General features: G+C 40.7%; 1 long non-coding RNA gene across 1 annotated transcript in view; it reads left to right on the top strand.

Moving 5' to 3' along the window:
- LOC128644752 (uncharacterized) overlaps positions 1-13,298 on the top strand; it is a 187,115-nt gene extending 173,817 nt beyond the window's left edge. Inside the window, exon 3 of the long non-coding RNA XR_008400044.1 lies at positions 13,179-13,298. This is a non-coding gene — a long non-coding RNA (uncharacterized LOC128644752). The remainder of the gene's footprint in view (positions 1-13,178) is intronic.
- Positions 13,299-17,645: the final 4,347 nt, after the last annotated feature.

Raw genomic sequence — 17,645 nt, 5'->3', positions numbered from 1 at the left:
GAGGAATTAGTATAGTAGTGAGTTTGAAAGTGGCATCACCCACAGAATTGAACACACCTAAGTGCAAAGCATAAACAAATACCTGCAGGTTCCAGGAGACACTAATTAGTTAAGTAAACCATACCCATGACTATAACCATGACCAGCGTTGTACTGGGGATATATAATTAAGTTAGCAAATACCTTATAAGTCACTCAGGATGATGCCTGAAATGATGTAGGGAGCCCTTGTTGTACCATTGCATAACGTGGTGATAATCAAAAGCCTAGTTAAACATCTGAACTTATGATAGGTTTGTGTGGGTTAAGCTATAGGTTACCTAGAAGATTTAAATGGGATAGATTGACTCCCCTAAAAGTATGTTGGGAACCGGTATGCCCTAGGCTACTATGGGAGCAGTTACTATAGTTTTACAGGTCTTACAAACGGTGCCAACCCCTCAAACAGTTAAGTTATGCGGACATAATCAAAGAAATTGACCAGTGCAGGTATAGTGGTAGGATGGTGGCGTGACTTGAAAGCTATCTCAGCGAGGGCAAAACCAAAAAAAAAAAAAAAAAACAGAACGACAAAGACAAACATAACAATTGATCAAACAACCATAACATATAACCAAATAGTAAAACAGAGCATCATTGTCCTCATAACCCTCCCCACCCTTGTTGCCAGTCAGGGAGAAAACTAAATGTTTTGTGGTGGCGTTAGAGTTTCATTAAAGGATTCTACAGCCGCTTTAGTCTCGTTAATTGAGTGAGTGCTACCATGTCCGAGATGTAGGGTCCATTTACTATGTCTGGTCACCGTATGCAGTTAAATATATGACTGCAGACAATCAAACAGGTTAAATATACATGCATGTGTAATGTAAAGATATCACAAGGGTAAGCACAGTGCTGTAATTAAAAGTGGTACCCACACAGATTTGAACCCCCATAAATACAAAGCATAAACAAACCCATGCAGGCTCCAGGAAGTACTAATTAACTAAATGAGCCATACCCCAGATCATTACCCTGACCAATGTTATGTTGAGGATATAAAATTAGGTTAGCAAATACCCTATATGACATTCAAAATGGTGTCTGAAATAATGGAGATTTGTATGAACTGAGCTATAGGTTACTTAGAGGGTCTAAAGGAGGTAAAGTGACCTCCCCCCAAGGTATGGTGTGGACATGTATATCCCAGGCTACTATGGGAGAAGTGGCTATAGTCTTGCAAATGCTACAAACGGTACCAACCCCTCAAACAATTAGGATTTAAGAACAGAATCAAAGAATAGGGCGCATTCATGTTATCACATTTGTAAATGTGGTGAGAGTGAGAGGATGACAGCTTGACGTGCAGATTATCTCGGCAAGAACAAGCAGGTTATCACAACCAAGGTGGACCGTTATGTACATGTTAAGTAAATAAGCACCACATATAGACATAGAGCAGTCAAGCCTATACTAAATATAAACAGCGGCATTGTTTCAGGAGCACCCCCATATGTAAGCCTCACACAGTGATCTCGGGCAGTTCAAACAATAAATGATCAAGGTGGTACCCTAGCCCGTAGTCAGAGACATTTCCAGCAGTCAGTCAGCCAATACCCCCCTGTTCCACCGTTATATTCAATCTTGCCCTGAGCATGGGTTCGCACTAAATCAGGTTCTAAAACATGTCCCATGATACCATGTAAGCCCGTCTGGGGGGGGAGATATCAGCCGATACCTCTTGCTCTCTGGGTGAGTCTGGGTGCCTCTGAGGGACAACGGTCAGGTAGCCAGTGCACTCGGTGTATCAGACAGCATGGCAGATGTGATTCACTCAACAACAACTGCAAGCGCTGGGGGTAGACCATAGCCGCGTCTCCTGTATTTGCAGTGAGCCCAAGTGATATTTCAGGAAGAGGCCATCGCGGGCCAAAACTTGCGATAACAGAAAAGTCACCATCAATTATAGGTGCCAAGCTCACAGCTTGTGCAGTGGGTAAGTCCTGCAGCGGCTCAGGGATAAGTGGTGATTCTATGCTCTGCCTCTCAATACCCAGATCCTTCACCGGGGCGCTTGTTGTACAGACTCCACACAGCCGCTCCAGTCTCGCAGTAGCCGCAGCAGGCGGATGGTGAGCCCGTTCCATGCGGCATGACAGGGGTCCCTCGGGTAAGTCTGAGAAAAGGCTTGCTGAGTCTTGTAGAGTTGCAGTAGATGAGTGCTTGTACCGAAAGGCAAGTTCGCTCATTCACAGGTTCCGGTGCCTTGAGGCAGGGCTCCCCCGTTGCTTGAATCACCCCCAGCAGAGCCGTGAGGTTACAGGATAAACGTTCAAATCTGGGCAGGAAAATATCAAGTAGCTGTGCAGTAACATAATGGTCTGCCTCCATCGGAGAATGAAATCAGTAAAAAACTGAGAGGATTATTATGTACAGCGTGGCGCTTAAGAGCTCGCCACTATGCCAAACGGCTTATTATGCTTAAAATGACTTCCGTGGGAGAGAAGGTGGTATATTCTCTATCTGCCTTGTTTCTCGGACACGTAGCTGTCAAGAGAGGTGCAGATGGCAAGGAGTTCAGGCTGTATAAGGATTCTCTTTATCTAAGTATCACAGAGCTTCAGAGGAATGCAGCCACCTTGGAACGCCACCCACCGGAAGTCTTTCTGATTATTTTTTATCAAAGACATCTGAAAAAGACATGTATTCCTTAGGTATTATGGAAGGGGTAGTAAGCAATAACTGTTCATGATACATGCAAGTATCTCTACAGTATTGTGAATTAAAGAGTACTTCAGATGTGGACCAAGTTATCATTGGATCATGTAGCATGAACCAACCTATACCTAAGATAAGAGGGTACAAAGGAGAGGGCATAACATCAATGGTGACAAACTCAGTATGGTTGGATTTTGTAGTTATGCGTAGGGGAACTGTGTGAAAATAAATGGGCCCTGTTGATATCTCATTTCCATCAATAAAACAAATTACACTAGGCTTATTCTTTTTGATAAGTGGAATTTTATTAACACACGTGAAGTGATAATCTATATAATTGTGACTGGCTCCGGAATCAAGGATTTCTTGGGTGTTGATACGTTGCTGCTCCTACTGTAATAGAATATGCAAAGAACAATGAGTGGTTTGTGATTCCTTAGCCGACAAGCAAAGTTTAACAGTATACTGCTTACCCTTCTTATGTTGTAGTTGAGAGCAGTCCTTGACAGAATGATCATGTCCCCCACAGTACATGCAAAGATCATTAGCCCTTATTCTAAGCTTTTCTTGGTTGGAGAGTGGATCCCTTAGAAAACCTAATTCCATGGGTACTGAGGAAGTTTTGGTAACAGGTTTACTGAGTGTACTTATAACAGGAGTGGAATGAGTTAATTTTGTGGAAGACTCTGTGTGTAGTTTTTCTGACCTTCTTTCCCTAATACGGCGGTCCAAAGTGATACTGATATCAATTAATTAGTCAAGGGTGTCTGGCATGTTCTGCCTGGCCAACTCATCCTTTAAGGAATCCGAGAGACCTAGGAGAAACTGATTGCGGAGGGAGAGATCATTCCACTGGGAGTCTTTAGACCATTTCTTGAAGTCTGTTATGTAGTCCTCAACAGGTCTTTTATTTTGTCTTAAGGATCTCATAGCTGTTTCTGCTGACAATTGTTTAAAGAGGTCATCATACAACTGGGCCATAGCCTTAAAAAATTGATCCTATGAATGTAATATAGGATCATCTGTCTCAAAAAATAAGTCCATATGCGGGGTTCACCTTTTAGGTAAGAAATGGTAGTGAGGACTTTTAAATGATCATTCAGGTATGTTTTAGGCTTTAACATAAAATACAAATAACAAGAGTTTTAAACTCCCTAAACTCATTTCTTTGGCCGTTGAAAATTTGTGGAGGGCAGGGCTGTGGTTCAGGTGTGCTATAGGATAGTTTTAAGGTTTCTATTTTATCATTAATATAATGCTTAAGGGAGATGTTCTCTTGTTGTAAGGTAGTGAAACCCTTTGTTAAATTGTCTACAGTTTGTGTGAGGGCCTGAACGTGAGTGATCAAATCCGCTGGATCCATGGTAGGGCTTGGTAATAATGTCAGCTACTGTCAGATTTGTGAATCCTAAAAGGAAGAGGTTTTCAATTATTTGACCACAACTGCAGATTTCTAAATATTAAGTGTTTGTTTGTTAGTAGGCCTGCCTGTGACACCGATATAGATTATGGTAGGCAACAGGTGAAAGAATCTGTATCGTCAGGCAGACCTACCAATAATATAAGGCAGCTTGGTATGCAGCTACTGGAATAGTTGAGTCACTATTATAACTCCACCCAGAGCTAGAATTTACCCCACCTAAGTTGAAAGTGTAAAAAGCAATTGCAGCAATACTTATATCAAAAATAAGAAGACACTAGCAAGCTAGTAGTAAAGTAGAAGTTAATGTTTGAGGGAGTAGATGCTCCAGCTTGGAATTACTAGATGATGTCTGGGAAAATATTATCAACACAGAGAATAAAGCATAATGAAATACTAAGCATTAACAAGCTTTGTATGAAGTAACTTTACACTACGTTGATTAGATGACTTTTAGTAACTAATTAGATAGTGACATAGAACTTCTAACTATTTCATAGGACTTAGCGGTGTGAAACTTACTGAATAGATGCTAGTTGGTATCCAGAAATTAAGAGTAGTAGACGAAGTGAGATGCTGTGTCGGTAGCTGAATCCCAGGCAGTCTGTTTAGCTGGCGTGGATAAGCCGGTAGCTAGTACTGCATCCAAGCAATTGAAGTGTTTAGGAGAGGGAACGTAGGCGTGTGACGTCACCGCAATAGCGCTGTCTGCAGAGTCAGCTGGTAGATTTTCGGAGAGGTCAATCCGTTTCAGTAGGCAGGAAATCAAGTTCAGCACAGTAAGTGAGAAAGATTACCAAGCAACTTTGTGTGAATAATGCTTTTATGTAGAGGTTTAGAGGCGGAGCTAAGTAGCAAGGTGCAAGGTAAGAGTAGGTAAAGGAGAGTCAGAGAGTAAGGTAAGGAGCACAAATATGACATCTATGAAGAGAAAATGGAGGTCTGGTCTTCAGGAACCGTGAGTAGATTTTATGGGGTTAGTGTTAGTTTTTTTTTTCGTTTTTTTTGGGTGGGTTTTTTTTTAGATTAGGGCTTTGGGCAATTGTAAAACAGCTGAATGCCCTTTTGAGGGGGCAATGGGTAGCTTAGGATTTTTTAGAGTTAGGTTTTTTTATTTTGGGGGGTTGGTTGGGTGGGGGGTTTTACTGTTGGGGGACTTTGTATTTTTTTACAGGTAAAAGAGCTGTTTAACTTAGGGTAATGCCGACAAAAGGCCCTTTTAATGGCTATTGGTAGTTTATTGTAGGGTGTTTTTATTTGGGGGGGCTTTTTATATTTATAGGTCTATTAGAGTAGGTGTAATTGTTTTTATTTTTGATAATTTCGTTTATTATTTTTCGTAATTTTAATGTGTTTATATCAGATTCAAGTTCAATTGGATTGGCTGATCCAATCAGCCAATCAGATTGAGCTCGCATTCTATTGGCTGATCGGAGCAGCCAATAGAATGCAAGCTCAATCTGATTGGCTGATTGGATCAGCCAATCCAATTGAACTTTAATCTGATTGGCTGATTAAATCAGCCAATCAGATTTTCCTATCTTAATTCCGATTGGCTGATAGAATTGGAATTCGAGGGACGCCATCTTGGATGACATTTAAAGGAACCTTCATTTGGCGAGTAGGCATCGTGGAAGAAGGATGGCTACGCTCCGCTCCGGATGGATGAAGATAGAAGATGCCGTTTAGATGAAGATGTCTACCGGTCCAGATGTCCTCTTCTGCCCGGATAGGATGAAGACTTCTGCCACTCTGGATGTCCTCTTTTGGTCCATCGGTGCCCAGCTGGGTTAATAATTTTATTAGAGTAGCGGCGAGGTCCGGTCGGCAGATTTGGGGTTAATAAGTGTAGGTAAGGTAGCGGCGACATTGGGGGGGGGGGCAGATTAGGGGTTAATAAATATAATATAGGGGTTGGCGATGTTAGGGGCAGCAGATTAGGGGTTCATAGGGATAATGTAGGTGGTGGCAGTGTGCGGTCGGCAGATTAGGGGTTAAAAATATTTACTATAGTTGCGGCGATGTGGGGCGGCCTCGGTTAAGGGGTACATAGGTAGTTTATGGGTGTTAGTGTACTTTATAGCACAGTAGTTAAGAGCTTTATAAACCGGCGTTAGCCCAGAAAGCTCTTAACTACTGACTTTTTTCTGCGGCTGGAGTCTTGTCGGTAGAGGCTCTACCGCTCACTTCAGCCAAGACTCTAAATACCGGCGTTAGAAAGATCCCATTGAAAAGATAGGATACACAATTGACGTAAGGGGATCTGCGGTATGGAAAAGTTGCGGCTTGAAAGTGAGCGTTAGACCCTTTCCTGCCTGACTCTAAACACCAGCGGAAGGCCAAAACCAGCGTTAGGACCCCTTAACGCTGCTTTTGACGGCTAATGCAGAACTCTAAATCTAGGCCATAGTCTTTTGACTAAAATGCCATTTTAGTTTTAGTCGTATTTTAGTCATCAGAATTTCTTTAGTTTTCTACTTATTTTAGTCTAGTTTTAGTCGACAAAATTAACACTGGTTTTAATACTGAGTTTTAAACACTGTTTAACTATTTGGTAAAAAAATGCACACTATTTTAATATCTCTTTTTGCCACCTTTTGTCTGTTTAACAAACTACTTTTCTCAATTACTCCTTACCCCTCACTACCTGCACTGCTCATTAGCCCACCTCTCTTAACCTCACCTTACTTTTGTACTCATGAACTTTACACATTCCTAAAGACTCTCTCTCCCCCTTGCAACTCATCACAAAAACAGTCTCACTACTGCAGATCTGCATCTCATCTCATGTCTCTCTCCCTCTTCCTCATACTAGCTGCAGGCGACATCTCCCCTAATCCTGGTTCCCCACAATTTCCTTGCCCTGCACACCTATGTGTGCCCTTCAATAGACTTCAAAAACAAAACTCTGGTAACCCTAATCTCATTCCTCTTGCATCTAAAGCCTCCACCCCCTTCACTTGCACACTATGGAACTCTCGCTCTGTCTGTAACAAACTCACTTCTATCCATGACCTCTTTATCTCCCACTCTCTCAATCTTCTGGCTCTCACAGAAACCTGTCTCTCTCCTTCAGACACTGTTTTCCTCTGCTGCACTGTCACATGGGGGTCTCCACTTCAGCCACACTCCTAGGTCTGACAATAGACAAGGAGGTGTTGTTGGGTTTTTACTTTCCTCTTGTTGCACCTTTCAAAAAATGCATCCCTTCTCTTCCCTCACATTTTCTTCATTTGAAACACACACGATTCGCTTATTCTCTCCCTTCTCTTTATGCGTTACAGTCATATACTGCCCCCTGGCTCCGCAACCTTTATTTCTAGATCACTTTGCCGCCTTGCTACCTTACTTCCTTACTTCAGATACCCCTGCCCTCATTCTCAGTGACTTAAACCTCCCTGTTGATAATCCCACTGCCTCTTCTGCAAAAAAACTTCTGCAACTGTCAGGGATTTTCTCTTCTAGGGTATGTCTCTTTAAGCCAACTCTATAAATTCCCACAATGCACCCTGCTTAGTTGTCAATTATTTCAGATGAGTAGCAAGACTGCAGTGGGATTCTTGTTCCTGACATCGTTTGACTTTGCATTGCTATTCTAAGAAGGATTATTGTTCCATCAACCCTCCAGAGCAGTATAAATCCTTTCCTAACCTGCTTCTGCAGGAGATTGAATCCAGGACTTTGCCTGTTTGTTCTCAACTTATCAAAATCTGATACAGCTTTTTACAATTTGTTCATCGGACTTCTACCTTTGCTGCCTACCCTATCCCTTGCAGGGATCTCCTCTAACTGGACATCATTTTGCTAATCTGCTCCCTCCGCGGTTACAGCCGCAATAACTGAATCCTCCGGTTAAGAAATCTCTCCATTCTGAGCAGCCGACTTTCCACGCACCTGATTGGTGCTCTGACTCACACCTCCTCTACTACGTCAGACACGCAACTAACAAGCGCTCCCGGTCTGGCCTCTATACTCCTCCAAAACAGCCGACATCCATCGCACCCGATTGGTGCACTGAACCACACCTCCAGGTATTCATCATAACCTCATTAGAACTGTAACCTTAACTGCTCTATTTGCAGCACAAGTGACGATCTGCTATTTTCTCATACTGCAACCAAACAACGCCAACTTAACAGACGTTAATGCAGTTAAACTTGATACTATTTAGTTCCTCATTCTCCTGATATTCCACTGCAGGCAATTTAACCTTTTCCTCTCTCATTCAACTTCTGAATTACCTAAAACCGAACAGGAGTCTAAATTTTCTCTCCTGTAACCAACTAACAAGGATATCTCTTAAAGGGACATTAGTTGTGCATCTGCAGTTGAGATCCAACATTTCACAAAAGCCATACTAAATTACGCTGCATTACAGCAACTCACTTCCTCTTTCGGACTGTCACAATGGACTGACTCTCCCACTCACAAAGATGGTCACTCCCTTGATCTGATTATCAGCTACCGATGCAAACTTCACAAACTCACCTTTTCTTCTTTCTGACCACCACCCTCTTACTTGTAACATTACCTCCCTCCCTACAACTCAGCTCTCTTGAACCTCTTCTCTCTTCAATCCCCTCCTTTTCCTGTCCTGATGAATCTATCTGCCACTATAACTCCACCCTTACATCAGTCCTTAATATCCTGGCCCCACCTACCATAACTCGGGAAACATACACTCATCCTCAGCCCTGGCATACTCCTCTGACATGGTACATACGCAGATATTCCTGTACTGCTGAGCGACACTGGAGGAAATCTCAGAGTTCTGCTGACTTTCTTCACTATAAGTTCATCTTGAACTCTTACTATTCTTCCCTTAATCTATATAAGCAACAATACTTCTCTACTGTCATCTCTACTCTTTCTTCAAACCCAAAACGTCTTTTATCCATATTCAATACTCTTCTCCGCCCACCCCCACCTCCCACCACAACTTTTCTCTCAGCTCAAGATTTTGCCAGCTACTTCAACAACAAAATCGATTCCATCAGAAATGAAATCAGCTCTCAACATACTACCGGTCTCCCACCCCCTCAAAAGCTCACAATCATCTAAAACCCACATAGCCATAAATTTAGCTCTTTTTCCCCTGTTACAGAGGAAGTAGTTACTGCCCTTATACTATCCTCTCACCTCACTACCTGTCTCCTTGACCCCAACCCCTCACAACTACTCCCCTCCCTCTCTTCTACCCTTACCCCTATACTCACACACATCTTCAACCTCTCCATCAGCCCTGGTATAGTTACCACATCTCTTAAACATTCATTAGTCACACCTATACTCAAAAAAACCTTCTCTTGATCCAACCTCCCCATCCAACTAACGCCCTATTTCCCTACTCCCTCTTGCCTCAAAGCTTCTTGAAAAGCTAGTATATGCACATCTATACCATTTCCTTACATTAAGCTCCCTCATTGATTCACTGCAATCTGGATTTCGCCCCCTTCACTCAACAGAGAAAGCAATTGTTAAGATTACCAGCGACCTACTAACAGCAAAATGCAAATGCCACTTCTCTCTACTTTTCTTTCTTGATCTGTCTGCAGCTTTTGATACTGTTGACCACCCTCTTTTGCTCCATACCCTCCAATCCTTCGGCATCTGCAACACAGCTCTCTCTTGGTACTCTTCCTATCTTTCTAATCATACCTTTAGTGTAGCCTTCTCTGGGGCATCCTCTGCCCCGTTACCTCTTTCTGTTGGGGTAGCGCAAGGCTCTGTCCTCGGTCCCCTTCTCTTCTCAATCTACATGTTCTCATTAGGTTTCTTAATAAAGTCCCACGGGTTTCACTATCATTTGTATGCCGACGATACCCAAATCTACCTCTCCGCACCAGAACTATCTCCTTCCTTGCTAACCCGTGTCACTAACTGTCTCTCTCATATCTCATCTTGGATGTCCTCTCACTACCTCAAGCTAAATCTCTACAAAACTGAGCTCCTTATTTTCCACCCTTCTTCCAAAATCTTCACCACCCATGTCTCTATAACTGTTGATAACTCCATTATTACCCCAACCTCACATGCCCAATGTCTTGGGGTCACACTAGACTCAGATCTTTCTTTAACTCCTTAAATTCAGTCCTTGGCTAAAGCCTGCCACTTCCACCTTAAAAACATCGCTAAAATCAGACATTTCCTTACACAAGACACACCTAAGATTTTAATCCACTCTCTCATCCTTTCCCGCCTCGACTACTGCAACTCCATACTCTCTGGTCTCCCTAGCTGCCACCTAGCTCCTTTACAATCCATAATGAATGCCTCTGCTAGGCTCATCTTCCTTACACGTCACTCTTCATCTGTCGCACCTCTCTGCCAATCCCTTCACTGGCTTCCTCTTGCCTCCAGGATTAAAGACCAAATTCTCACTCTGACACACAAAGCCCTCAATTGCATTGCTCCCCCTACATCTCAGACCTTGTCTCCAGATACTCTCCCTCCCGACCCTTTCACTCCGCTCATGATCTCCTACTTTCCTCCTCTCTTGTTACCTCCTCACATTCCCGTTTACAAGATTTCTCCAGACTGGCTCAATCTTATGGAACTCTCTGCCTCGCTCCACAAGACTCTCCCCTAGTTTTAAAAGATTCAAGTGCTCCCTGAAGACTCTACTATTCAGGGACGCATACAACCTACACTAACCTTCCTATCTCCACTACTATCCCCTTAAATCCCATAGCATGTAAGCCTATGAGCCCAGCTGTTTGTAGTTAACATTCACAAGAGTCGACTACAACAGTGCAACTCTCGACACGACCCTCTACCCATTTGATCCCTGTAATCGCTTTAATATACCACCTGTTCATAGCACTGCGGAACCTGTTAGCGCTCTACAAATACCTGATAATAATAATAACAACGCCCAATACCGATAGATGCAAACATGTTGAAAAGGCTAATTTTGCGCTTATCATCTGCTAAGTTTTTCACAACCTGGTAAATGGTAATGCAGAAGAATGTAAATTGTACAAAGAAAGCTTAAGTGGGATTTTGTGAAGAGATATTTTTACCATTTTATGTTTGCTCTATAAAGGCAGCTATGTAAACAGGGCCTATGTGTAACTAAACACATCATTAAATTCAGCTCAAGAGCAGTAATGCACTACTGGTAGCTAACACAGCCCTCAGGGAATCATTTAAAATATAGAATTTAAAGTGATGATAAATCCTAGCATTTTTGAAATGCTGGGATTTACAAGTGGTACAAATAAAGGGGACTTTCAGTCATAAAATATAAAAAAAACGTAATGCTGAAAGTGCCTTTGCAGCAATTTTATGCAGAGATGAGCGCCATTAACTCACTAATAGCGTGTTAGTTATCCAGTATAATGCCGATTGGTCCGTACGGCTATTGGCCAAGAGGTGGAAACGTCACCTCATTGAAAAAATAGCATTTTTTCGCTGCAAATAAAGGAACTTTAAGCATTAAATTTTACTTGACATTTATTTGTAGCACTGTTAAATCCTAATGTTTCCAAAATGCTAGGATATACTATCAATAATAATTAATTAATATTAATGAGTTATTAATTAATAGTGCTGGCTGTAAAATATATACTTCACTGGGAAGTGATAAATTAACAGGGAGCTGGGGGGGGAACTATATAAATTAAACATTGCAGCCAATGCAGATAGGATTACTCTGCTTATAGTGTATAGTATTTTACAATCTGTTATTCTACTAAAGGACCACTAAATACTGCAGAACTTAATTACTGACAAATACACAACAAAAACACAATTCAATAGAAATTACTTTAAATTGATAATTGTGGAATATTTTCTGGCAAATTTCAATTGCTCTTAGAAGAAAATGTTCTTTTTATTTTTAAATAGATATTTCCATATATATCTAAATATTGTTTTGTAAAATATATATCTATACCTATATACCTATTTAAATACCTTGCCTATTTTAACCATTACAGTTTAGGTCTTAAGTCATGCTAATTCTTCTAGAATATGTTGGGCTTTCACTCAAGCGCAAACTATAACTTGTAATATCAGCGATCTTTAGCGCGTTCACAATATCTATTGAAAGTGATTATATGTAAAAGTGAAGCGATGTTGGCTATGCTAAAGCTTTCTGGTAGATCTGATTTACCATGGACTTATAATATCGTGTTATTGCTGTCCAGCGATACTGCCTATTGCGTCCCTCGCTAGCATTAGAGCTCCACTTGTAATCTGGCACTGAGTGTTTAGGGATAGGGAGTTCTTATTAAAGGGAGGGGGGGCTTTTTTGGATATTTAATCTAAACACTCTGATACCAAAGTGTTTAAATAAGGAAATTGATTGGTCCCCGTTCTACTAGTATTAATTTATGTACATGGATGGATATATGAATAGGAATATTCAGCCTTGTTTCTAAAAAAAGTCAGATTTATTAAAATATTTAATGAGTAAGGAAAGGATACATGGATACTATGTTGTAAATAATGTGCATTAATCGCAAGTGCCCACTAGAGGGCATGTGAATAGGATTTAGTTTGTATAGTGATTTAGTATGGTGAAGGGTTAATCTTGCACAGCTTCATTTTGAATTTAGAGGTCTTTAAATTTGACATTGAAATTTAGTATTTTATTTAACAAAAGTAAGGAGTAACACATTGTATTCCTGCATTGTTGTGGAATAAAATAAGGTTGTTCAGTTATCTTGTTACAGCTGGATGGTGATTTTTGGTATATTTTTATACTGTCATTGTGCAATATATCCCAAAATGTATTTGGGTTAATAAGTGGAAAGTGTTGCCTGGGATTTATAAAGTCAGGTGTGGAAATCAATATGTGAAAAAGGCAGTGAAAATATGGTGATAATTATGAATATTTTGGATTGTGATCAGAGGATTAATAATATATGCTCTGTGCAAAGCCGATAATATACAAACTGCTGACAATAAACCATTAAAATGGCAAAATTGTATCCACTTGAAAAATGTCTCATTGAAAACAGGTAACCTGCAGATAATAATACAACATGAGGCTGTGATCAATATATTAATAAGAAAAAATACTTTATTGTCTTTCTTTTTCTTGTCTATTTTCTAGGGTTATGTCTGGAGCATCTGAGACTCCCACATCTCCTAATGATGCAAACAACCTCTGATGATGTCACTGATGTTGCTGACATCACTGTACTCGAGTCGTTGCTGCAGAAGATGGCAAATATTACACCTGACCCATGCAGTCCCATGCAGACAGCCAAATTGTTATTTAGTTTTTACAATGCTGTTAATAAAACAGTGAACATAAATTGTTTGAGAAAATCAGACCAAATGTGCATATAAGTATCTAGTAATCTGAGAGGGCAGAGTAAGTCAGTGATTCCATGAGACCCAACCAAAAGCCACCCACAAAACTGCTTCTTACTAACGAACTTCACAACTCCCAGTGACCTCACACTGCAGCAGAACTCCCAGTGACCTCACACTGCAGCACAACTACCAGTGACCTCACACTGCAGCACAACTCCCAGTGACCTCACACTGCAGCACAACTCCCAGGGACCTCACACTGCAGCACAACTACCAGTGACCTCACACTGCAGCACAACTACCAGTGACCTCACACTGCAGCACAACTCCCAGGGACCTCATAATGCAGCACAACTCCCAGTGATATCACAAAATGTATTTGGGTTAATAAGAGGAAAGTGTTGCCTGGGATTTATAAAGTCAGGTGTGGAAATCAATATGTGAAAAAGGCAGTGAAAATATGGTGATAATTATGAATATTTTGGATTGTGATCAGAGGATTAATATATGCTCTATGCAATGCCGATAATATACAAACTGCTGACAATAAACCATTAAAATGGCAAAATTGTATCCACTTGAAAAATGTCTCATTGAAAACAGGTAACCTGCAGATAATAATACAACATGAGGCTGTGATCAATATATTAATAAGAAAAAATACTTTTATTGTCTTTCTTTTTCTTGTCTATTTTCTAGGGTTATGTCTGGAGCATCTGAGACTCCCACATCTCCTAATGATGCAAACAACCTCTGATGATGTCACTGATGTTGCTGACATCACTGTACTCGAGTCGTTGCTGCAGAAGATGGCAATTAAATATTACACCTGATCCATGCAGTCCCAGGCAGACAGCCAAATTGTTATTTAGTTTTTACGATGCTGTTAATAAAACAGTGAACATACATTTTTTGAGAAAATCAGACCAAATGTGCATATAAGTATCTAGTAATCTGAGAGGGCAGAGTAAGTCAGTGATTCCATGAGACCCAACCAAAAGCCACCCACAAAACTGCTTCTTACTAACGAACTTCACAACTCCCAGTGACCTCACACTGCAGCACAACTCCCAGTGACCTCACACTGTAGCACAACTCCCAGTGACCTCACACTGCAGCACAACTACCAGTGACCTCACACTGCAGCACAACTCGCTGTCAGTATATTTATAAAAATCTTAGTAGTACTCTCCAAATAATATGTGAGTATATAGCAGGGTTATAACTGATATATTTTACAATCTTTCTTTAAACTAAACCCACAATTTGCTAAGGCCTATATTTGGAGTTTGGCGGTAGCCGTGAAAACCAGCGTTAGAGGCTCCTAACGCTGGTTTTAGGCTACCGCCGGTATTTGGAGTCAGTCAAAAAAGGGTCTAACGCTCACTTTTCAGCCGCGACTTTTCCATACCGCAGATCCCCTTACGTCAATTGCGTATCTTATCTTTTCAATGGGATCTTTCTAACTCCGGTATTTAGAGTCGTGGCTGAAGTGAGCGTTAGAATTCTAACGACAAAACTCCAGCCGCAGAAAAAAGTCAGTAGTTAAGAGCTTTCTGGGCTAACGTCGGTTCATAAAGCTCTTAACTACTGTGCTCTAAAGTACACTAACACCCATAAACTACCTATGTACCCCTAAACCGAGGCCCCCCATATCGCCAACACTCGATTAAATTTTTTTAACCCCTAATCTGCCGACCGCCACCTACGTTATACTTATGTACCCCTAATCTGCTGCCCCTAACACCGCCGACCCCTATATTATATTTATTAACCCCAAACCTGCCCCCCACAACGTCGCCGCCAGCTACCTACAATAATTAACCCCTAATCTGCCGACCGCAAAGAGCCGCCACCTACATTATAGCTATGTACCCCTAATCTGCTGCCCCTAACACCGCCGACCCCTATATTATATTTATTAACCCCTAATCTGCCCCCCTCAATGTCGCCTCCACCTGCCTACACTTATTAACCCCTAATCTGCCGAGCGGACCGCACCGCTATTATAATAAAGTTATTAACCCCTAATCCGCCTCACTAACCCTATAATAAATAGTATTAACCCCTAATCTGCCCTCCCTAACATCGCGGACACCTAACTTCAAACATTAACCCCTAATCTGCCGACTGGAGCTCACCGCTATTCTAATAAATGTATTAACCCCTAAAGCTAAGTCTAAGCCTAACACTAACACCCCCCTAAATTAAATATAATTTTAATCTAACTAAATTAATTAACTCTTATTAAATAAATTATTCCTATTTAAAGCTAAATACTTACCTGTAAAATAAATCCTAATATAGCTACAATATAAATTATAATTATATTATAGCTATTTTAGGATTTATATTTATTTTACAGGTAACTTTGTATTTATTTTAACCAGGTACAATAGCTATTAAATAGTTAAGAACTATTTAATAGCTAAAATAGTTAAAATAATTACAAAATTACCTGTAAAATAAATCCTAACCTAAGTTACAATTAAACCTAACACTACACTATCAATAAATTAATTAAATAAACTACCTACAATTACCTACAATTAAACCTAACACTACACTATAAATAAATTAATTAAATAAAATACCTACAAATAACTACAATGAAATAAACTAGTACAAAAAATTAAAAAGAACTAAGTTACAAAAAATAAAAAAATATTTACAAACATTAGAAAAATATTACAACAATTATAAACTAATTACACCTATTCTAAGCCCCCTAATAAAAAAAATGCCCTACCCTATTCTAAATTACAAAAGTTCAAAGCTCTTTTACCTTACCAGCCCTGAACAGGGCCCTTTGCGGGGCATGCCCCAAGAAATTCAGCTCTTTTGCCTGTAAAAAAACACATACAATACTCCCCCAACATTACAACCCACCACCCACATACCCCTAATCTAACCCAAACCCCCCTTAAATAAACCTAACACTAAGCCCCTGAAGATCTTCCTACCTTATCTTCACCTAACCAGGTATCACCGATCCGTCCTGGCTCCAAAATCTTCATCCAAGCCCAAGCGGGGGCTAGACATCCATCATCCGACGGCTGAAGAAGTCCAGAAGAGGGTCCAAAGTCTTCATCCTATCCGGGAAGAAGAGTAGATCCGGACCGGCAACCATCTTCTTCAAAGCGGAATTAAGGTAGGAATATTCTGATTGGCTGATGGAATCAGCCAATCAGAATCAAGTTCAATCTGATTGGCTGATCCAATCAGCCAATCAGATTGAGCTCACATTCTATTGGCTGTTCCGATCAGCCAATAGAATGCGAGCTCAATCTGATTGGCTGATTGGATCAGCCAATCGGATTGAACTTGATTCTTATTGGCCGATTCCATCAGCCAATCAGAATATTCCTACCTTAATTCCGATTGGCTGATAGAATCCTATCAGCCAATCGGAATTCGAGGGACGCCATCTTGGATGACGTCATTTAAAGGAACCGTCATTCGTCGTCTAGTCGTCGGAGAAGAAGGATGGATCCACGATGGAGGTCTTCAAGATGGAGCCGGTCCTCATCGGATGAAGATAGAAGATGCCGCTTTGAAGAAGATGGTTGCCGGTCCGGATCTACTCTTCTTCCCGGATAGGATGAAGACTTTGGACCCTCTTCTGGACTTCTTCAGCCGTCGGATGATGGATGTCTAGCCCCCGCTTGGGCTTGGATGAAGATTTTGGAGCCAGGACGGATCGGTGATACCTGGTTAGGTGAAGATAAGGTAGGAAGATCTTCAGGGGCTTAGTGTTAGGTTTATTTAAGGGGGGTTTGGGTTAGATTAGGGGTATGTGGGTGGTGGGTTGTAATGTTGGGGGGGGTATTGTATGTGTTTTTTTACAGGCAAAAGAGCTGAATTTCTTGGGGCATGCCCCGCAATGGGCCCTGTTCAGGGCTGGTAAGGTAAAAGAGCTTTGAACTTTTGTAATTTAGAATAGGGTAGGGCATTTTTTTATTTTGGGGGGCTTTGTTATTTTATTAGGGGGCTTAGAGTAGGTGTAATTAGTTTAAAATTGTTTTAATATTTTTCTAATGTTTGTAGATATTTTTTTATTTTTTGTAACTTAGTTCTTTTTTATTTTTTGTACTTTAGTTAGTTTATTTAATTGTATTTATTTGTAGATATTGTATTTAATTCATTTATTGATAGTGTAGTGTTAGGTTTAATTGTAGGTAATTGTAGGTATTTTATTTAATTTATTTATTGATAGTGTAGTGTTAGGTTTAATTGTAACTTAGGTTAGGATTTATTTTAC

The sequence above is a fragment of the Bombina bombina genome, chromosome 1 (assembly GCF_027579735.1).
Source record: "Bombina bombina isolate aBomBom1 chromosome 1, aBomBom1.pri, whole genome shotgun sequence".
In the NCBI taxonomy this organism is placed as follows: Eukaryota; Metazoa; Chordata; class Amphibia; order Anura; family Bombinatoridae; genus Bombina; species Bombina bombina.
The sequence above is the reverse complement of the archived record's forward strand: the minus strand, read 5'-3'. Positions and strand labels throughout refer to the sequence as shown.